Source organism: Gossypium arboreum, chromosome 3, assembly GCF_025698485.1.
Source record: "Gossypium arboreum isolate Shixiya-1 chromosome 3, ASM2569848v2, whole genome shotgun sequence".
Taxonomy (NCBI): domain Eukaryota; kingdom Viridiplantae; phylum Streptophyta; class Magnoliopsida; order Malvales; family Malvaceae; genus Gossypium; species Gossypium arboreum.
This window is the reverse complement of record NC_069072.1, coordinates 40,144,457-40,169,166: the sequence shown is the minus strand read 5'-3', so window position 1 is coordinate 40,169,166 and position 24,710 is coordinate 40,144,457. Positions and strand designations below refer to the sequence as shown.

The following is a 24,710-nucleotide window of genomic DNA, read 5'->3' as shown; positions in this document are numbered from 1 at the left end:
AGGAGCTAAATTTAGTGGTACCAGAGCCTAGGTTGCAACAACTCGGCTGTGGAATGGGTTTACAAAAACAAAGATTTTTGAAAATGAAAATTTTATAAAGAATGCGAAAAACTCGATTTTCAAAATTTAGATCTTTTGAAGGTGGCATTCCGAATCTCCGGCTCAAGTCTGTAAGTATTACTCTAAACTCTTCTGAATATTTTTCTGACTTATCTGTCTGTACTGAAATCCTGCTAGGATACTCTAGATAGGATGATACTGAAACCATAGGGAAATCTGATAAGAGACTGAAATTATAGCTAGACTTCGATTCTGCGAAAACAAACTCTGAACTATTGTCTGATTCATAAAACATCTGTAATAAACACTGGAATATTAATTGATGCATAAAAATTCGTAATCAACATAATACGATATGAGTACAAGAGGCCGTGGACGGAGCCGAGGAAGTGTTCGAGCGAGATCTTCGTCTTCGAGACATATGCCCATGGTGGATGCACCGGTACCACCGGCAACAGAGGTAGAGTCTCATGACCGCGGTGCCGGGGATGATGCCCTGTCACAGGCAATGCTTCGTGTTCTGGAAAGGGTTACCGAGGCAAGTACAGGAAATGGAGTTCGGGGATCTATTTCTGAACGACTTCGGGCTAACGGAGCGGAGATCTTTAGGGGCGTGTCTGGTATAGCCCCGAATGTGGCGGAATGTTGGTTGGAGGCCACAGAACGAATTATGGACAACTTGGACTGCTCTGAGGAGATTGTGAGTGTGGTATCTGTACTAAGTCCTTTGGGTCACTCGGTTAGGGTAGACAAACTGTATAGGGATGTACCCTTAGAAACTCAAAGTAGGATTTTCCCTGGAGATTTGATGGAGTTACCGTTCAGAGAGTTTGATCTCATTTTGGGAATGGACTGGCTTATTAAGCATAAGGCGACCCTGGATTGTGCTGCTAAATGAATGGTGTTAAGGACCACAAAGAATGAGGAGATTATAGTGATAGGTGAGTGAAGGGATTATTTGTCCAATGTGGTGTCGGCTTTAAGAGCCAAAAAGTGGATTCGGAAAGGTTGTGAGGCCTATTTGGCATTTGTAAGTCAGTCAGAAAAGGAGGGACTGACAGTGGATAAGGTTAGGACCGTAAAGGAGTTCTAAGATGTTTTTCCGGAGGAGCTTCCAAGATTGCCTCCGAATCTAGAAGTTGAGTTTGGAATAGACTTGTTGCCTGGAACGGCGCCCGTGTCCATCGCACCGTATAGGATGGCACCGAAGGAGTTAGTGGAGTTAAAGGCTCAAATTCAAGAGTTGTTGGATAGGGACTTCATTAGGCCAAACGTGTCTTCATGGGGAGCACCGGTGCTATTCGTGAAAAAGAAAGATGGTACGATGCGGATGTGCATTGATTATCGCCAGTTGAACAAACTGACGATTAAGAATAAGTATCCACTGCCAAGGATTGACGATCTATTCGACCAGCTTAGAGGAGCTTCTGTATTTTCCAAGATCGACCTTCGATCTGGATATCATCAGTTAAGGGTCAAGGAGGTAGATATCCAAAAGACGACATTCAGGACTCGGTATGGTCATTACGAGTTTCTGGTTATACCATTTGGACTAATGAACGCTCTTGCAGCATTTATGGATCTGATGAATCATGTGTTCCAACCATTTTTAGATCAATTCATAGTCGTCTTTATTGACGATATCCTGGTATATTCTGAAACTAAAATGAAACATGATGAGCATCTCCGTATAGTGCTGTAAGTATTAAGGGAGAAGGAACTCTTTGTGAAGTTCAGCAAGTGTGAATTTTGGTTGAGGGAGGTAACTTTCTTAGGACATGTGGTCTCTGCTGAGGGGATTAAAGTGGACCCTCGAAAAATTGAAGCGATTTTGGAATGGAAGCCGTCTAGGTCAGTGTCGGAAATATGGAGTTTCCTAGGACTGGCAGGATACTACAGAAGGTTTGTAGAAGGTTTTTCTATGATGGCAGCACCTCTGACAAAACTCATAAGGAAAGAAGTACCGTTTGTATGGACTGAGAAGGAGCAGGAAACTTTTAAGAAGTTGAAAAAAGTTCTGACTGAAGCACCTGTGTTGATTCAGCCGGAGTCTGGGAAGGATTTTAGTGTATACAGTGACGCATCACACGTGGGTTTGGGCTGCGTGTTAATACAAGAAGGTAAGGTGGTTGCATATGCATCACGAAAACTTAAGCCTCATGAGGGAAACTATTTGACTTATGATTTAGAGTTGGCAGCAGTGATATTTGCACTTAAGATTTGGAGACATTGCTTGTACGGACAAAGGTGTATTATATACACTGACCATAAGAGTCTTAAGTATTTGTTGACTCAGAAGGAGCTGAACCTTAGGCAAAGGAGATGGATTGAGTTGCTTAAGGATTATGACTGTTCGATCGAGTATCACCCAAGCAAGGCTAATATGGTAGCCGATGCTCTAAGTCGTAGAGTCAGATGTCGATCCGAGAGCAATGTTTGCTCGTCTGAGAGTCAGATGATGATGGAAGTCATTGGTGAGTTGCAAGTGAGGCCAACACAGGTGGATCAGATTAAGGAAAAACAGTTGAACGATGAGTCTTTGGTCGCTCGTTTTCAACAAGTTAAGGAAGGAAACTTTAGAGTTTGGGAGCGGAAGAGGCGATGCAACAAACAATACCCTCATCTGTTTGGATTAGGTAAATTTCGAGGACGAAATTTCTTTAAGGAGGGTGGAGTTGTAACGCCCAATTTTCGGGAATCCTGTGAATGTTGGCATAGGTTTAATTATGTGAACCCGGTAATTTTAGTTAATTTTTGTTCCATAAGAAAAAGGGAGTGAAATTATGAAATAGGACCTATGTGAAAATGTTTGAAAATGCTATAGGCTAAATTGAAGTGACCAAATAAATAGGAGTGCAAAATAGGAGGATTTGCATGACAAACCTCCCATTTTACATGAAGTGGCCAGCCATCATGTTGTTGTAGACAAAATGTGCACTTGATATCCATAATTTATGGTACAAATTGATACAAATTGATAATAGGTTAGGTAAATGTTCCATGATAATAGGTTAGGTAAATATTCCATGATAATGGGTCAGGTAAATGTTTCATGATAATGGGTTAGGTAAATGTTTCATGATAAAAATTTTATGTCTTTTGTATTAAAGAATTAAATGGATGAAATATGAAGTTTTATTAAAAGAAAAAGGGGTGAAAAGAACAAAGTTTTGTCCATCTTTGCTCATCATAGCTAAAAGTTAGAGAAGAGAAAGGAGAGGAGAAAGCTCTTGAGTATTCGGTCATTAGGAGGAGGAAAATTAAAGGTAATTTCTTGGTACCTTGTTTCTATTTTGAGGTTCATGAGTTCTTCTTGATTCTACCTTAACTCTTGAAGCATATTTTGGTTTTTGGTTGTGTTGTGTGCATTTGGTCATGAATTAAAATGAAGGGAATGGTTGTTGTTTCATGTTCTTTTGATGAAAAATGGAAGATAGGTGAAGTTGAGCCAAACAAATGAGCATGCATGTGCCTTAGATGCTAAGGGGAAAAATCGGCTAACATGTTGTACTTTAAAATTATGAAATGGAGACTGTACTTAAGTAACTCATAGATATGTGATGATTGATTGGTGATATACATGTTTAAATAACATGCATGCAAGTTATGTGTGAAAGAGTGATTTGGTAATAAATCTGCTTGGGACAGCAGCAGTAACGTGACTTTGGAAAATCACCATAAATTGTGGGAGATGAGTTAGAAGCTGCATAAATTATGTAATTAAAGCTTAATGAGTCTAGTTTCAAATGGAATAAACGAGAACATATTTTGAATTCTGTACAATGAGAAATTTGATTCGTAATGAAGAGTGGTCAGATTAGTCAAACAGTGAAACATGGGAAAGTTTGAGAAAAATCTGGTATTGATTGGCTAAACCAAAAATTTTGAAAATTTTATGGATAAAAATATATGAGTCTATTTTCAGGGAAAATTAACGGAACTTGATTTGGAGTTTTGTAGCTCCAGTTATAAATAATTTAGTGATTTGTTGCTCGGGAAGACATCTTGCGGTGAAATTATGATTATGTGGTAAACATTGACAAAATTTGTTAATGAGTTGCTTATTGATTTCTTATAAGCTTACTATGATCTGTAGGGTGGTTGGCGAATATTGTAAGGGGTTAATACGTATTTTGTATTTGAATGGTTAGATTAACGTGTTAGTAATCCAATTGTAGGCGGTTCGTGTGTGTAACTAACACCCTCTTTCTTAGTCTAGATCGGCAAAAGCCGAAAAGCAAATGCCGAAAAGCGGTATTTTGTAGATTTGCGAGTGTGCGAATGCTCGTGAGGTAAATCGATTAATGTTTTCGAAGCTGCAATGTTTGGACTGCAAAGTGCATGATTTACGTGCCCTCGATATTTTTGGGCTTAATGGGCCAAAATTAGAATGATGGGCCAATCTGCCCAATTCGGTAAGAACCCTCGGTAGTGATTCATTGGTACGTGAAAGGTAGGAATATGCATGAAAAACCCTAAAATAGATAAATTACTGAAATACCTTTAAAAGTGGAAAATTTACAGTTTACCCCTAGGAGATAAATTACCAAAATACCCCTAGGTTAAATTGACTTAAATGCATGTTTGATGTTGTTATTTCTTGCATGCCATGTTGCTATTATCGATGCATGGGATTGGGATATTGACGGAGGAAGTACTGAAAGTAGCTTGTCTCACGTCTTGGAGGCTTTGCCTCAATTCTTTGATAATGAGCGACAAAGGCAAGCAAGCTGTGGAGTGTTGAAATTTGGGTGGGTTGAGCTATTCTCCACATGGAGTGTATGGCTGATACGGTGGAGTGTAGTGGTTGGTGGGTTGAGTAGTCTCCCAAATGGGCTTGCATATGTTTCTTGATGTTGCATGTATTTTGAAATGGGCCTATGGGCCATCATCATTATCTGAATAAGGGCTAAGGCCCGTTTATATGTCTGAAAAGGGCTCGCCCCGTACCACTGTTACCTAAATGGGCTTAGGCCCAATAGGCTTGAGCTAACTTGGGCTTTGAATGGGTTTTCCTTACACACTGAGTTTCCCAAACTCACCCTTTTATTTTCATCCACGCAGAAATCCCCAACCATAGTGGGCTTGGAGCTGTGAGGGAATTCGGAGGGGCCACACGTTCTGAAAGTTTGATTTTCTTCTGGTGAACTGGACATCCTTTTATTTACATTTGAAGTTTTGGGTTTTTAAATGTAATAAGGCCGCTTAATTATTTTTGATGGTTTTAATATGTATTACTAAGATAGGTATTACTTATTTTAACTGTTGAAATTGGATAGCTTTAGGGCGCGTTTTAAAAAACAACAGTTGATTTCAAAATAACACGACAACAAGCAAAGCTTCCGCAATAAAAGTATTTTCCAAAATTAATCACTTTTCCTAAAAATGACTTAATCAAATCGGTTTCCTAGAAATATCCATGACGTTAAGGTGTGGCAATGGCGGTATGCATGTCTAGGATTGGATACGAAGGGAGCTTGGTACTTAAGCGATCAGATGGACTCACCACCTCTTTTCCGGTTTCCTACCTGGTGCACAGCTTCCATTCACTTTAACCTATAATGAAATTATCTTTTAACGTCTGGGCCGGGTTTGGGGTGCTACAATCCCCATTACACAATAACTAAAAAAAAAGTTAAAACCACACCTACCCAACTTACCGAAACGAACGAAATAGAGATTTGCACAAAAGATGATGCCGAATGACAAAAGGGTATCCCCCGATTTTTGGTTTGAAACACAAGAGAAGAGGAAAAAGAGAGAAAGAAAAAAAAATTGTGTAGAAAAAGGAAATAAGAACAGAAACTAGTGTAAAATCAAAAAGGGACTTTTTGGAAACAAAATCATGATAAAACAAAATTAATTAATTAAAATCTAAAAGAAAAACTAAAATCCCTACTAACACCCCCACTAACCACACAATCCCACCAAATCCAACGCCTCAATCCACATCCAACTACCTCAGAATTTCAACTCCACCGAACCTCTATCAGACAACCGAAGCAAAAATGATCATCCACACTTACACAGGAATTTGAACATGAAACCTTAGAGAAAGCTAACACCTTACCACTCAAACCAGCAGGCTCATTCTAATATAATTTGACTAGAAATAAAATATAAGCCAAACTGCCAAGGATAAGGCTAGGATAAAAAATAGCATATTTTCCAAAAGTGGGATTTGAACCCAAAACCTCAATCACACTCTCAAATCACTTAACCACTGAAGCAAACAATAATTTATGACAAATTTCACAAAAACAAAGTTAAATAAATCAGGGCGTTACAGTAGTAGTAATCTATTTAAGAAAGATTATGACAAGCAAAGAATAAATTTGGTAATAGTTTCCACCATATGTATATAACGCCCAGTTGCCTGAGCATTTTGCTAGTTGGGTTTTGTAATGTGATCTGGTTAGGAGCCAATTGAATTGTCTGGTTAAGTAATATTTGTCGAAACCCTTTTTATTTTGAAAGCAATAGGAATCGACTTTTTTTTAAAACCGAATGTGGAGTCGCCACCAATCTCTTGATTTAGGTGTGATTGGGCCACCTACTAAAATGCTCTATTCATGAAAAATCAAAAAGTGGGTTTGGGAGTCGGTTACGCATGAGGAAGGGTTAGCACCCTCATTACGCCCAAAAATTGGTGCCAAATTGATTTGATGCTGTCCTTATATCAAAAGTTTTAAAAGAAAAGATTTTCTCAAAGTGTGATTCTTTTTAACATGTTCGAATAGTTTAAATTAGTGGTAAAAAATCCTTCGTTTCAAAGATTTGCAGTTTTATACCCAGTACGATTGGATGCGATCCCTTATACCTTTAAAACACGATTGATTTTCGACTTTTGAAAAAAAACATACATTAAAATTATAAAAGGTTATCCAAATATTTGGTTCTCCGGAAAAGTCATACCCAGTACGATTGAGCATGATTTTCCGAATTCCCTAAATATTAGATATCGCCTTATTCCAGAATTTTTGAATAATAGAAATTTAGAAATTTGCTTAAACATGTTTATTGAAAATAATTATGATAAAAATACAAAGTTCAAATCAAATTATACATGAAATATTTAAAACACAAATTCATTCAAAACTTGATAATTCACATGATAACTTTAAATAATGTATTAAATACAAAAGAAGGAAAATACATGATGACGATAGTTTACATAATAGATTTTTTGAGACATGCACATATGATATAGGAATAATTATTTATATAAACAAAATATAAAATTAATAATACATATAAAATTAGATTATCTTATAAATTATATACAAATTTAGAAATAATTATTTATAAAAATAACATGGAGATGCCTACAAGATTAAATTGATTTTGCTATATATGTACATATATATATAAAGAAACATTAAAATGAAATACTAACTAATATATTAAAATAATATAATATAAAGAATTTCCAAACAATAATTTTATGAACAAAAAAATGATTTTTAAAATAATGATTTAACCATTAAAATAATATATGTAAAAATATTTAAATGAGACATTACATAATAGTTAAAATAATATGATATAAATACAAATCTCAAGATAATGATTTTATAAAATAAGGTATTAAAATAATTTGACACACATAAAAAATAACTAAATGGATTTTCAAAATTCATAATGAATAGAAGATTCAATTTAAAATAATATAGGTACAAGTATAGAAAAAGATTTAAGTTAAATGCTATGCAAAGTATTAAAATCTATGATATAAAAACTACAAGTAGAATTACAAATAAAACACGAAAAAGTAAAAAAAAATTAACATAGATCAAAATAAAAAATAAATGAATTTTAAATAATAAGCATTATAAATTAAAATCTCAATAAAAATAATACATGTACAAATACATAAAGAAATATTGTACAAATGTTAAAATAATTTGATATAAAACTTTACAATAATGATTTAAAATTTTTTATCAAAGTAGCTCAAAAATAAATAAATAAGAATTAAAAAATGAATACTAAGCGGGTTTTTTTTTAAAAAAATAATGATGAATTACACAGAAATAAAGAAACTCAATTAAAATAAAGTTAAAATGAAAAGGATAATTAATAAATTAAACTATTGAAATAAAAAAAAAACTAAAACACAATGTGCGAGAATGTGCAGGGATCGAAACTGGAAATATACCGAGTCTCAAAGCACAATGTTTAAATCCGGGCTAAACTGAAATGCCGCGCAAATTCTAAGGAGAAATTTAAAACAAATAAAATGTGAATAAGGACTAATCAAAAAGTCAGTGCGAAAGAAAAGGACTATATGCGCAAATTAACCATCTGAAGCGCCAAAGTGTGGATCTAGCTCATCGCACCGTTTTGAATTCTGCATACAATCAATTCTAAAAAACTAAAATCCAATATGCAGCCATTTAAATGCCAATTAAAATATAAAAAAAAAGAAAAACCTCAAAGACTTATTCCCTCTTCTATCTGCCGTTTCATCTTCACATAATGCTCTCCATTTTGGAAGAGCCTTTCAGCCTTGGCATCTCCTTTGATTTGATTTCAACAAAACAAAGAGAGGAAAGCCATGGCCTCTTCACATGGTAAGTCTTTTCTTCTTCCATTTCTTTCTTTCGGTTTTGAATGCGAAAAATAAACTAAAAAAAAAAGAATAAATCAAAAAGAAAATCAAGAATCTCAAGAACTTTCAATCACCTTTTAATTTCGGTAACCCTTTTTTTATTTTGGTATGCATGTGTATTTATGGAAAAAGAAGAAGATCCCTTTTACATCATTCCTCTGGCTTTTTATAGCCGAATAAAGAGGAATAAATAAAAATAAAAGAAAATACAATGGCCTTGGATTTTCTGTTATCCTTGCTATCAATTGTTGTAGTTGTTAATCTGTTGCAGGTGTGTATGGCGCGGTGCTGCTGACATGGCGAGGCTGCTTGTGAGGTGTGACGCGAAGGCTTCCAGAAGTTTCACTGTTTGGGGCTGCTATGGTGCTTGCGGCTCATGGAGACTGCAGAAACCCTTAGGGTTTCTGAAAGAATTTAGACATTGGGCCTTTTTAGGTTAATTTTGTTTGGGCCAAAGGTTTATTTTTGGTCTTTTATTGGGTGTTAGGTTTTGTACTAGGCTATTATAATTTGGGGTTAATGAGTTTTTGAAATTTGGGCTGTAAATGGACTGTTAAAGTTTGGACTTTTATTTTTATTTTAATTTATTTTTGGTTTATTCTCTGTTAACGGGCCCGGGCGAAATGGGCCTATTACAATATTTTTACAGGATCCTCATTTATTTATCCCTCGGGTTTTTCTAACGCGTAGGTTTGTATAAGTATACACAGTCGCTAACAAGTAATAAGTAAGTATAATAGTTATTGTCTCCACAGGGACTGTATTTAAATCGATACTCGTAAAAATTATGAATTACAAATTGGTTAATAAAAAAAACAATAATTTGGGGTGATAGATGTTAAGATTAAATTAATTAACTAAATGCAAATTAATTTAAATGCAAATGAGATGAAATATGCAATGTGATGGTTTAACAGCGATTTTCACAAGTTTAACAACAATAACATGTATAAGCTAGAATAATGACAACATTTGACTTAATTCATTTTCCATCATGTTTAACAATGTTCAGAAAATATTTCATGGCAACTCGATCTTTTATTAGCTGGGAATCTCATATAAGTCCAACTGAATCTTATACTTAGAAAAAATATGCATAAACCAATGTCATAATTTAACTAAGGGTTCCTTAGAATTTATGTTACGTAATAGGGACAGATTAGGTTGGGAACAATTTAATCACACAACCTAGATTTATGCAAGGTAATAGAGCTCCCTCGAGTTATTACGAACCTTAAATTTAATCAAATTAGGATCTAAATTAAACATGCACCTTCCAATTATTGCGTTCATTACTTGTTCATTTGGTCAAGATTGATCAATTAATTCTACTGCATTCAAACATATTTTAATGCATGAAATACATATATAATTTTTAATTGGAAGCATGAACGATTGAGGCACAAGACATCACAAGCATGAATCAAAATGAATTTTATCAAATTAATGTAATCATTCTAACTAAATAAAATTAAGTCATCATTTTAAATGGGAAAACATAAAAACAAATTGCAAACATATTGAATAAACAAAATAATGTTAAGGAAGAAGAAACTCTTGATGATTTCTGTAGTTCTCCGAAGACCGATCGTGGTGGTTTCCTCTAATTTTTGTGATTGCAAAATGCTCCTTAAGGTGGCTAACCTAGAGAGGTTTTCCTCAAGAGAAAATGCTAGCTAAAGGGAAGAGGGAAAATTGGAAGGCTTATACGTGGACGGGATGGACAAAAGATGAGAGGAATGTGTGTTGATAGATTAGTGAGTAATGAGGGATGAGGAATCATTGAAATAGGAAGTGAAGGTATAGTAGAGGGTTGATATAGGAGTTTCCCAAAATAGCTTGAAGGATCCCTTGGTTCTCTTCTTTGCTTGGTTAGCCTTGAAGTGTGAAAAAGAAAGTTGATTGTTGCTTGATTCATGCTTGATTTTATGCATGAGTCCCGCAAAGGGTTGGATGGTTTCTTGGGTATTAATTGGGAGCTAGTTTCTGATTCTTGTCCAAGTGCAAGGACCTCTAAATAAATCTTCCAAAAGCAAATTTTGGCCTGATCATATGCTTTTGCTGAATTTGGGCCATTCTGACTCCCAATTCATAGTAGACTTAATCCTTTTAAACAACTATCTTCCAAGTTGGGTTGCATGGAATTCTTAGGTCCAATTTAATGAGCTTGTCATCCACATGATGTACAATTTAACTTGTGCTCATGTATGATATTATTCAGCTCCCATTATTTATTAATTCAGCGATCCATATGCAACATTTTGAGTATCAATTAACATCCAACATAAAATAATAAAATTATGCAAAATTAACACTTATTTGTATAAAATTGAAAACTTCACTTAATTTATGTCTAATGTCTTAGTATGAATGAAAATCACCCAATTAGATATCAAATAATCTAAATTAACAGAAGTTCTAAGTAAAAGGTGATATACACAACTATAAAAAAGCTATATAATTTAGAGTTTACACACCCCCAAACTTAAATCATTGCTCGTCCCGAGTAATGTTTCATGCAAAGCAAAATGAAATTAGGGTAATCTTGTACAAGATATTCGTAGAATCAACTTTTCACATAATCATGCAATAATAAATTTATGCTCACAATATCTTTTAGCTAATAAATTGATCACATACATATATTACTTCAGAATTTTATGTTAAGTACAAGAAGATGCTATCATAATTCATACTTTTCATGTATTCCAAAGTCATATATAAAATTCACCACTCAAAAATTTTCCTTATCTAATTAGATAAAACAATCCTAAGGTTTAATTATTGGTATTCATATGTTGCACTTAATAGTTTCTCTCCACTAATGTAGTCAGCATAATTATCAAAATTAATAGGTTTTTTATAAGTTGTAACATGGCTAGGCTTAAGGTAGGGATAAAGATAAGTGACTTTTAGGCTGAATCTTCTTAACCCTAACTTTGTCTTGGATTTTGTTTTGGGGGTATAACCTTCCTATTGATGGGTTTTAACACTCACAAACTTAATTTGAAGCTTATGCCCAACAATACATCTCATACTTGAGTATTTATTTTACTCTTTTTGCTCAACAATATATCTTGATATTTGAATAGAGATTTTTCTCTTTTTTAAAAAAATCATGAATCATATGTACATCTTTCTAAATTCCCCCCCGAATTTTGTACCATCAAGACAAGTATAGTTAAGATTGGTGCAATATAGAGTAGAATTAAAAAGATGATAATATGGCTTATGATGCAGGTGAATAGAAATAAAATAGGCTTAATGGTTCAAACTAAGGTTTTAAGGGATAAATTCATATGGTAAGCCTAAAAGGCTCAAACGATCCTAAGAAAGTGTGCCTAAATCATATTTAGATTCTTATGCCTTTTAGGATTTCGCCTCAAGAACACTACTAAGACAATTCTAAAGACTTAAACCTTCATGCATATATATTTTTAAGGAAAGTAAGTTTTCATGGCAAATACTATATAAAACTAATGAAAATACAAACATATTATAACCAAGCTAACATAATACAAAAACTTAAATAAAATCAGAAATTATACTTGCATATAGGCTTACTTATTATCAAAAATTGTTTCTAAGCATCATTTTTATTACAACATACCTATGTGATAATTGAAAAAAAAATCATACAAGATTGAACTCACCCACTCTTTAAAAAGAAACAATGACATCATTGCAAAATAACAAAATAGTGAATGAAAACTATACAATAGGTAGGACTCAAAAAAGAGAGTAAGTCATGGAGACTGCTTAAGTACCAAGTCTTTTTCGAAAAATTCAATCCTTAGACATGTAAATTCACATTTCCACACTACTATGTTTTTTTTACTAGAGAAAAAAATTAATGGAAGAACATTGGCTTAGTTTATTCCTAATTTGCAAATTATTCAACTTTATTATGCATAAAATAAAATATTCCTAAAAAAAGTCTTAAAAATAATTCTAAAGAAGAAGAAATTCTCCCCATTTTATTCGTTTGAATCATCTCGTTGTCTTGCTCTTTTGCTGCTTTATTCTCGTTTGAATTCACATCATCTTCTTTCCATGACTCGAAGATATGATATGAGAACTCATGAATGAAATTGTTAAAGATATTTTTAGAATTATTCCTTATGGAATCATCTCTAATTTTTTCATATTTCCAATAAGCCTGTTGTTGATTATACATAAATTTCCACACATATATCATAGTTAAAAATTATGATTTCCTTATAGTGTTTGAAGAAGTGGGCATTGGAACGATCGACTCAGGATTAACATTAAGCTTCATTGTTTCAACAACAATTGGTTCTCCCCTCGGTTCAAGGCTGTTTGGTTCACTTTCAGATTTTGCTTCTTCTGTTTCATTTACTGAGTTAGCTTCTGGTTCAGATTTGGTTGATGACTCATCGAATTCTAGTTAGTTTGATTCATTTGGCTCAATTCGATTCAACTATTCAACATTCTCCACTTACCTCTCAAGATCATGTCTTGTGATGCAACCTTGAACATAACAGCCTTTCAGGTTCACTTTTGATTTAACTTGGGTCCTCAAGCAAACTGAAGTAATCAATAATGAAAAGTTGAAACTTCTTACCTTTTTCCTAGCACAATCTTCAATTTCTTTGAGAATAATTTCCCCAACATTGATAGACATTTCCGACATAATTGCATACAACAAAAGCATTCGTTCCATTGAGATGATGAAACTATGTGAGATAAGCATGAAGCTGTGTCGAACAAAGTAGAACCATACCTTAGCCATTGGTTTTAGATATTCCTTTTGGCAGGAATGACTGTCATACTTTAATCCTTTGGGATCTCAGATTTGTAACGACGTTAAGTACTTGTTGAAGAAAATCCCAATTGATATTTATCATCATGACAAAGTACTCATTTTCTTTAACATTGGGTAAGTTAAACAAATCATTAATAGACTTAAAAGTAAGGGTACCTTCTTTTTACGAACAAGAACCTCAATAGCATTTGGCGCTGTCAAATTGGCATAGAACTCTTTTACTAATTCCTCTTTATGCATTGATCGTGCATCACAAAATTGATTCCAATTTAAGGCATCAGTTGTCTTTTGAATTGGCAAAGGCATAATCATCTTGTCATTATTCTCCAAATTGAAACCTTTTTCCAGCATCATGGGTTGATTTTTGAATATAGAATCAAATCTTTCCCTTGCTTCCTCATCTTAAATCACTATTGGATTTTTTGCAGAAGTGTTTAAAGATATAGTTCTCTTTTGAGACATGATAACTTTCCCTGAAAGAAAAGAAAAATTTCAGCTTTTTAAGGCAAAAGGTTGCTACAGTAAATAGATTACAATGGTGAAGGATTTGCGGGGGTGATAGGATTGTCGTGGCAAACAAAGTAGGTAATGATAATTGCTCGGCAAGAAGGGTTGCTACGGCAAAAAAGTTGCGAAACAATATAGGTTTTGCAATAATAAGGGAAAATTATGGAGAAACTTTTGGGACTTGAGGCCGACGGGAAGGAGAAAGAAGATGGTGGTTAGGGTTGAGGTTAATTGCTTGAGTGGTGTAGAAATATGATGGTGAGAAGGGTTTATATAATGATAAACTAGGGAAAACTTTTAGCTAAAATTTTGTTACAAGGGATACTTGGGCGGCAATGTATGGAGGGAAGTAAGAGTGGTGGCAAATTTAAGGTTTTGAGGGTGTTATAGACGACAATTAGGTGGCCTTTTGTCCTCTTCATTGTTTTAGGCCTCGGCCCAAACTATAGTTATTTCCTGTACTGAAAATAAACTGAACTAGAAAATAATCTGATCAGTACTTGGGCCAATTTGACCCTCTTATTGAACTTAAAAAATTAATTTAAAATTTAAATTTTCCTTTTGGGCTACTTAGAAAATTTCTTCTAAAAAAATTACATCAAATTAAATTATCAGGAAAGGTTGAAAGGGTCAATAATAGTCTCGTTTAAGTTCCAATCTACTTAGACAGAATCAATTTAATGTATTAATTCAAGAAAAAAATTTCTAGTCATGGCATTTATTAAAAATAAAAATAAAAATTAAGGGTCCATTAAGTCGAACGCGGTCTCAACTTGCTCAACATTATTATTCTAAAAGTGTTTGAGATGATAACCGTTAACTTTAAATGCACCTCCCTTTTTATCTTGTAATTTCACCACTCCATACGGATAGACTTTATGAAGGTGTACGGTCCTTTCCATCTGGATTTGACTTTCTAGGAAATAATCTTAGTCTTTTCTTTATACATCTGGACATTTTCGTATGAAAACAACCTTAATACCTCAAGTTCATCAAGAAGTAACATTCTTCTCTCACAGACTTGCTTTAAATCCAGATTTAATTGTTTCAAGGCCCATGAGCTTTATTTTCCAACTCAAGTGGCAAATCACATGCCTTTCCAAAGACTAACTTATAAGGAGTCATTCCTAACGGTGACTTGAAAGCTATTCAATAAGCCTATAGAGCATCATCGAGCCTTCGGATCACAGTTTACTCGTTTAACTTGCTCATTTGACTATGGATGATAGGCAGTAAAAATTTTGTGTTTTACATCATACTTGTTAAGAAATCATTTAAGCTTTTTGTTTACAAAGTAAGATCCTTCATCGCTAATTATAGCTATCGGAGTCCCAAACCTTGTAAATACATGCTTATATAAGAATCTTATGACAACCTTATCATCATTCATTGGGTATGCCTCTACTTCTACCCTCTTGGATACATAGTCAACAACCACTAAGATGTACCTGTTACCATAATAAGAAGGAAACAAACCTAAAAAATCAATGCCCCATACGTAAAATAATTCTACCTCTAAGATGTTTGTCGAGGGGATCTCATACCTTCTTAATATGTTTCCAGTCCTCTGGCATCTATCTCAATTTTCACATATGCGTATGCATTCTTAAACACCATAGGCCAGAACAATCCAGCTTATAAGATCTTTGCTGTAGTGCGGGAACTACCAAAATGTCCCTCACTTAGAGATAAATGGCAGTGGTATAGAATCTAGTCAATCTCACTTCTAGCTACACACATCCTGATTATACTATCTGCACATTGTTTAAATAAAAATAGCTCCTCTAAAATATAATATTGAGTATCATGAAGAAATTTCTTCCTTTTTTGGTATGTCATTCCAAGAGGCATTATTCCACATGCTAAGTAATTTGCAAAATCGACAAACTAAGGAGTTTCAGGAATTGATTTACCTCGAACATATGCTCATCTGAAAAATTTTCATTGATGAGAACAAGTGAATGAGTTACCTCATTTTGTTCCAACCTTGACAGATGATCAACTACTTGATTTTCAAATCCTTTTTTGTCTTGGATCTCAGGGTCAAATTCTTGAAGTAAAAGTATCCATCGATTTAACCTCTGTTTAGCATCTTTCTTTTAGAGTAATTATTTAATAGTCGCTTGACCAGTAAACACTATGACTTTTGTACCTATAAGATAAGAACAAAACTTATCAAAAGTAAAAACTATAGCAAAAAGTTCTTTTTCAATTACCGTGTAGTTAAGTTGGGCTCTTGTCAAAGTTTTGTTTGCATAGTAGATAGGATGAAACACTTTGTTTCTTATTTACTCCATCATAGCTCCCACAGCAAAATCACTTGCATCACATATCAACTCAAAAGGAGAGCTCCAATAAGGTGTAATGATTATTAGGCTAAGATTAACCGATTTTTCAACTCTTCAAAAGCTTTCAAGCATGCTTTGTTAAACTCAAAAGTTATGCCTTTTTCTATTAGCATTCATAAATGCTTAAATTTTTTTGAAAAATCTTCAATAAATCTTCGGTAAAAACAGGCATGGCTTAAGAAACGTCAAACTCCTTTAATAGTGATTGGTGGCGGCAATTTTTCAATCACATCCACCTTTACTTTTTTGACTTCGATCCTGTTTCTGGATATTTTGTGGCCTAAGACAATTCCCTCATTAACCATAAAATGACATTTCTCTCAGTTAATGACAAGATTTGTCTCCTCACATCTCTTTAGTATCTTAGTTAAATTACTCAAACAAACATCAAAAGTGTTACCAAAAACAGAAAAATCATCCATGAATACCTTAACAAAATTTTTAACCGTATCAATAAATATTGCCATCATGCACCCTTGAAATGTGGCAGGTGCATTACATAAACTGAAAGGCATTCGCCTAAAACCAAATATACCGTACGGACAAGTAAAAGTCATTTTATGTTGGTCTTATGCTATTTGGTTATATCCCAAATGTCTATATAAGAAACAGTAATATTCGTCACCTGCTATTCGGTCCAAATTTTTATCCATAAAAGGTAGTGGAAAATGATCCTTACTAGTGGCTTTGTTTAATTTTCGGTAGCCTATACAGATTCTTCTACATGTGACCGTTCTTATCGGGATTAACTCATTTTGTTCATTTTTTACAATCATGATTCCACTTTTCTTTGGTACACATTGTATCGAACTTACCCACGAATTATTTGTGTTGGGGAAGATAATTTCTGCATCTAACCATTTGATAACTTCCTTTCGAACTAACTCTTTCATTATTGGATTAAACCTTCTTTGCCCAACTATTCTAGCTCTTTCTCCCTCCTCTAAGATAATCTTGTGCATACAAAAGGACTGGCTTATTCCTCAATTATCAACTATGGTCAAACTGATCGCCTTTTTAAATTTCTTTCAAAATTTAATTAGCTGCTCCTCTTGGCATTCTATTAGTTATGCTGACACAATCACAACCAAAGTAGAACCGTTACCCAAATAAACGTATTTCAAATGGGAAGGAAGTATCTTAAGTTCAAGTTTGGGTGGTTCCTCGATTGACAAGTTCAGCTGCGCATATTCCTGAGCTTCTAACTCTAAAGGTTCAAACTATGCTGGTTGAACATAGTCCCTTGGATTAGCTTTCATCAAAGCCATACTTTCATTACCTTTTTCATCTTCTAATGACTTAGACCCTAAAGTGTTTTCCAATAGGTTCTCTACAAAATTATTCTCCCATTCCATAGAAACTATGGTTTCTAGCTCCTCCATCACTAAACATTCCTCTGTCGGATCATAAAATTTCATCGCTTTAAGAACATTAAATGTTACCTAATCGTTTTAAACTCTCATCGTAAGTTTGCCTTTTTTTACGTCTATTAATGTTCTTTCCGTGTCTAGGAAAGGTCTCCTTAGAATGATCGACACTTCCTTATCTACTTCAAAATTTAAGACAATAAAATCTATAGTCAACCAATTTTGCCCGGGCCCTTTTAAAGTTTTAAAATAGGCCAAACAAATAAGTCCTGGTAAATTGAACACACACAAATAAAGAATCCAAATTCAGAAGTCCAATGTCCGGTTACAAATATTTGGGCCAAAAATAACTTAAACCCAAAATCCTTTAATATAGACTTAACCCAATCCTTAGTTCGAATAGCCCAAACCCGAGGCCCAATACACCTAAAAGGAAACACAACAGTTGAGAGAACCAGAAGCTTCTGGAATGTCAGAGAGTTGGGCTCCCATGAGAGGCTCCCCGTATGGCCTCCTTCGCGCATCTCCTTACTCCTCCGTACGACCATCCCTGCATTAGACTAAACGAGAAGAGGCCAACTAACAGAATACAACAAATGACAGCAATAAAAATATTTTTTTATTTTTTTATTTATTTTACTCTGTAAATTTGGCTATAAAAGTCGATGATTGTACCTGCAAAAGGGATGACGAATATATTATGCACACCAGATATAAAAAAAAAAAAGAGCATTTCACAAGCATTTTTTTAGAGGTGATTTTCTGTTTAATAGTTGCTTTTAAATTTCGGCTGAATGACTTCATTTTTATCTTTCATTATTGCATTAAAAAAATGATAGAAAGAAAGAGAGAAGAAATCTCACCTTATGGATCGGCCATTGATCTCTTTGCTTCGTCAGACTTGAAGTGGAAAAAGATGTCTTAAGGCCGAAAATTATCATCAAAAGGCCACATTTGTCGGTTGCTGTTTTTAAGGGAAGATCAGCGTTGGTGTTAAATGGGGAATCAAACGGTGCCATCCATCAATTGTGATGTTGAAAGCGGCAGCCGAATGTGAGCAAACCCTTAGGTTTTTTTTCCCCCTTTTTCAATCTGCTCTGCCAAAATAAGCTCGTAGAAGCTATTTTTTTTCTTTTAATTGGCACCGTGAGATGACGAGGTTTAAGGCATGGATTTGTAGCCTTGAAACGGTGCCGTTTAAGCTTGTCCAACCCGATCCGATTTCTTTACCCCTGGGATCCGCGTATTTTCGTGGAGAGGGATAATTGCGCAATTGATCCTTCTTCTTTCGCGCTACTATTCAATTACAAGCTATTTGATTATTTCTTTTTTAATTTGGCTTGATAATTTGTGCATTTGTAATTGGATCCATGCTTCAACAGAATGTTTTTGGAGATTTGGAATATTTCTAGCTTTAACCCATATACGTTTGAACGCATTGCATGGGGGGTCCTTATTTTAATAGTAGTAGTTTGTTTTATTTATAAATTATCCATTTATTTTATAATTTTATTTCAATTGGTTTTTTGTTATTTTTAAAATTAGTTTCACATTCATTTTTCCTTTTAGGTTTTTTTATTATATTTGGAGCTCCTTTGATGATTGTGTTTTGTTTTAAAGTCGATCTTGTAAATTTATTTTATCATATCATTTTTACACTGTGATAATATTTTATATGAATGTTTTGTGCATTATTATATATATATATATATAATTATTCCATGTATATTATTAATCTTATATTATTTTATACACATAATTTCTTTTAAATTTATTCCTATATCTTATTATATATCTATGTTGTTTAAAGAAAAATCCTATAAATTTTGTGTTTTTTTCTTAATTACTATTATCGTATTCCATATTAAATTATTTTACTATAGTCTATAGTATTGATTTCATATTAATATTTCTTGTATGTATATATTTTTCTCCTTTAAAATTATTCATATGTATAATGCGTTTCTTTCAAGAACTATATTTTAAATCATACCATTTATTCATTGTATACACTCTCATATTTTATTATCCTTATATATGAATTATTTATATGTGCCATCAATCCAAACTCAATTTATTACTTGTAAAATTATGTTATATATTATTTGTTTTAAAATTCCTTTATAAATATAGTTTTTAAATATACATCACTAAATTTATGTATTTTGTAAATATAGTTTTTACCTTTTGTGTATATGATTATATTTTCTAAAATTTGTTACATGTATAATTTATATATTTACTTAATTTTTTCATACATTATTAATTTCATGCTATTTTTTTACAAATAATTATTCCTAAATTTATTTTTATGAATCCATTATGTACATTATATTTTATCATGTGTTTTACTATTCTTTTATATTTTATGTATTATTTTAGCTATCATGCACATTGTCAATTTTTAAATAAAGTTGTGTTTTAAATATTTTGCATATTATTCGATTCAAATGTTATTCTACAATATCTATTTCAAATAATTATATATCCTTAGTTTTTGTACAAGCTCGTCAACTTATATTATGTATTCATTAATTCATCATTATTTTGGAAATGTCTTATACTATATTGATTTCTAATTCATTTTATTTTGTACATATTTTTGTGAATCATTTTATATTGTGCCATGTTAATTATTGGGTATATTATTTTGTATTAATTATTCACCATCCATGCTTAAAGAATTTTTGGTCACATTGTACTTAGAATAGTGGTACATAATTGTTGGATTTATTAATTGAGGTTTATTGTACTATATGCTTGTATATTATTTCATGCTCATTAACCCTTTTTTATACAAATGTTTTGTTACAATGCATTAAGTATTCCATCTATTTTTAAAACAAATAAACGTGCTTTGAGCGAATTTCCAATTTTCTTTATTATTCAAAAAATCTGAAATAAGGCAATATCCAATATTTGGGAATTCGAAAAATCGTGCTCAATCGTACTGGGTATGAGTTTTTCGGTGAACTAAATATTTGGATAACCTTTTATAATTTTAGTGTACAAGTTTTCAAAAGTCAAAAATCAATCGTATTTTTAAAGGTATAAAGGATCATATCCAATCGTGCTGGGTATGATACTGCATATCTTTGAAACGAGAGAATTTTGACCGCTAATTTTAATTATTCAAACATTTTAAAAAGAATCATACTTTGAAAAATCTTTTCTTTAAAAAACCTTTTGGTATAAGAATAACATCAAATCAATTTGGTACCAATTTTTGGGCGTAATGAGGGTGCTAACCCTTCCTCATGCGTAACCGACTCCCGAACCCATTTTTTTTATTTTACGTGAATCAAATTTATTTTTAATGGAATAAAATGTTTTAGTAGGTGGTCCAATCACACCTAAATCAAGAGATTGGTGGCGACTCCACATTTTTGTTTTAAAAAGTCGATCTCTATTTTTTTCAAAATAAAAAAGGGTTTCGACAATATCAATAGGAAAAATGAACTTATCTACATGTACCAGAGATCTTTCCTCTTGGGTATGTTAAAGATCGATCCCTAATTGGAGTGTCATAGTTATAGGTCTTACTTCACCTCTTCCCAACATTTTGAAAATAGATTTTGGCATCGAATTGGTGCTCGTTCAAAGATCACATAAAGCTTGACCATAGTAAGATTCTCCAATATTACAGGGTATAGTAAAGCTTCCAAGGTCCTTCATTTTCAAAGGTAGTTTGTTCTATAGGAATGCACTGCACTCCTTTGTTAATGCTATAGTCTCGAACTCACTAGCCTCTTCTTCTTAGACAAAATATCCATCATGAACTTGACATAATTGGACATTTTTTCTAAAGCTTCTACCAATGGTATATTGATATGAAACTGCTTTAGAACATCCAAAAACTTCTTAAATTGCACCTCTTGTTTCTATTGCTTGATTTTTTGTGGATACAGAGGTGCTAGATCCTTAGCTTGAATTGGAAAACTCTTCTAAGGTATTGTATTTGTAACTAAAGAAGGAACGTTTATCATAATTCACTAGTTTAAATTTTACCTCTTTTAGACTTTTTAGCATCTGGCTCTTCTAGTGCTAAAATCTCAACTGTCGGTCGATTTTCTTTTTCCTTGATATATTTTTCTTCAATCTCAACTACCTTGGGATCCAAAGTCTTACCACTTCGTAAAGCAACTACCTTCCAGTGTTCCTTACCCAAATTTCTTAGATTTTTCATGCCACTCAGTAAGGTTGCTTGTGGTCTATTACGAAGTTTAGTAGCTAACTGACCTATTTTGTTCTTCAAATTTTGTAGTGTTGCTGAATGACTTTGGATTGTGGCATCATTCTTCGCCATGTATGCCTTCAACAAATTCTTCAAACTATTAGATGATTCAGCTTGCAATAGCTTATGAATTTGTTGATTGAACCCTTGAGGTTGATTTGCTTTATGATGTATGCAGATGTTGTTTGGTGGAACTCCTTGGTTGCTCCAAAAGAAGTTTGGATGGTTTCGCCATGAAGGATTATAAAAGTTAGAGTGTGGTCCTTATCTAATTTTATTTTGGTGTTTATTCCCTACATAATAAACCGACTCGAGATTTGATGGAAAATTCTTGAAAGAATGACTATCCCCACAGTATACACAAGAAATAACATCAAAGTGACTTGATGACTGAGCCGCAACATGATTTAAACCGTTAGTAGTAAACTGTTTCAACATTGAAACAATAAAAGATGCCTAAGCTAATAGTAAATTGAGGGCGTCTTCTTCGTGCACTCTAGATACTCATCTTCCTAAAGCTGCTCGATTTGTCGGCCACTAGTAATTGTTACTGGCTATTCTCTCGATAATCTTATAAGCCTCATTATAAGACTTCGATGAGAGAGCACCATGCACAGTTGTATCTACCACCAATCTAATATATTTGTTGAGACCATTATAAAATGTCTCCAACTAGATGCAATATGGAATCTTGTGGTGAGGACATATACAAAGTAACTCATTGAATCTTTCCCATGCTTCGTATAAGGATTCATCACCCATGTGTTGAAAAGTGGTGATCTCATTTCGCAACTTAGCATTTTTGCTAGGTGGTAAATACTTTAACAGAAAGCTTTCAGTAAATTCTTACCAAGTAGATATTGAATGGGGTGGCAATGAATTAAGTCGTGCTCGATCTCACAACGAGTATGGAAACAACTTCAACCTCAATGTGTCTTCAGTTACACTGACTACCTTAAAGAAATCTCTCACCTCCATGAATAGTCGAAGGTGAATGTGTGGATCTTCTGTGGGTATTCCACTAAACTGGCCCATTACTTGAAGCATCTAAAATATCACAAGTTTCAGTTGAAATTGTAGTGCCCCGATCTGCGGTCTCCTAATTCTTGGATTTAACTCATTAAAAAGAGGAATGACATATTGCCTTATAGCTCGATCCTTATCACCAGCAATAAGGATTGGATTATGAACATTTGCGGCTCCATTCCCTTGAACATCATTTTGATTTTCAAGGTCCATCTCTACCGCTTGTCTCTGGGTAATATTTCTAGTCTTCTTTGTCTAAATGTCTATTAGATATTAGGGTTTATAGGGAGTAAATCGATTATTCGTTCTATGCTCATAAACACTTGAAAATAAATCACAAAAAATAAAGAATTAAAAAAATTAATTAAATAAAATAAAAATAAATGAACCAAATCGTAAGAAATAATTTATCAAATAATGATTAGATTAAAAATCCTTGGCAATGACACCAAAAAGTTGTAACAAGTAGGTTTGTGCTATTACCAAAAAGTTTGTAACGCGTAGGTTTGTGCAATTATATACAGTCGTTATCAAGTAATAAGTAAGTATAAGAGTTATTATCTCTACAGGGACTGTATTTAATTTGATACTTGTAAAAATTATGAATCACAAATTGGTTACGAAAAACACATTAATTTGGGGGGATAGATGTTAAAATTAAATTAATTAACTAAATGCAAATGAGATGAAATATGTAAGGTGATGATTTAGCAGTGATTTTCACATGTTTAATAACAATAACATGGATAAGCTAGAATAATTACAACATTCGACTTAATTCATTTTTCATCATGCTTAACAATGTTCAAAAAATATTCTATGGCAACTTGATCTTTCATTAATTGGGAATCTCATATAAGTTCAACCAAATCTTATACTTAGAAAATATATGCATAAACCAATGTCATAATTTAACTAAAGATTCCTTAGAATTTATGTGAAGTAATAGGGACGGATCAAGTTTGAAACAATTTAATCACACAAAAATTATGCAAGGCAATAGAGCTCTCCTTCCAATTATTGCATTCATTAATTGTCATTTGATCAGGATCAATCAACTAATTTTAATACATTCAAACATATTTTAATGCATGAAATACATATATGATATTAATTGGAAGCCTGAACGATTGAGGCACAAGACATCATAAGCATGAAGCAAAATGAATTTTATGAAATTAATGTAATCATTGTAGCTGAACAAAATTAAGTCATCATTGTCAATAGGAAAACATCAAAACAAATTGCAAACATATTGAATAAACAAAATAAGGTTAAAGAATAAGAAACTCTTAATGGTTTTTGCAGCTCTCCGAAGACCGATCATGGTGGCTTCATCCAATTCTTGTGATTACAAAATGCTCCTTAAGATGGCTGGCTTAGAGAGGTTTTCCTCAAAGGAAAATGGTAGCTAAAGGGAACAGGAGAAATTGGAAGGCTTATGCGTGGAAGGGATGGACGAAAAATGAGAGGAATGTAGATTGATGAATTAGTTAGTGATGAGGGATGAGGGATCATTGAAATGAAAAGTGAGGGTTGATATTATAGAAGTTTGCTAAAAATAGCTTGAAAGATCCCTTGGTTCTCTCTTTTGCTTGATCGGCCTTGAAATGTGAAAAAGAAAGTTGATGGTTGCTTGATTTCATGCATGAATCATACAAGGGGTTGAATAGTTTCTTGGGTATTAATTGGGAGTTGATTTCTTATTCTTTCCCAACTACAATGACCTCTAAATAAATCTTCCAAAAGCTTATTTTAGGATGCTCAAATG

General features: G+C 33.2%; 1 non-coding gene across 1 annotated transcript; it reads left to right on the top strand.

Annotated features, from left to right (window-relative positions):
* Positions 1-22,601: 22,601 nt before the first annotated feature.
* LOC128290936 (small nucleolar RNA R71) lies at positions 22,602-22,708 on the top strand. The gene has a single exon (XR_008280715.1). It is a non-coding gene; the product is annotated as a small nucleolar RNA R71 (small nucleolar RNA).
* The last annotated feature ends 2,002 nt before the right edge of the window (positions 22,709-24,710 follow it).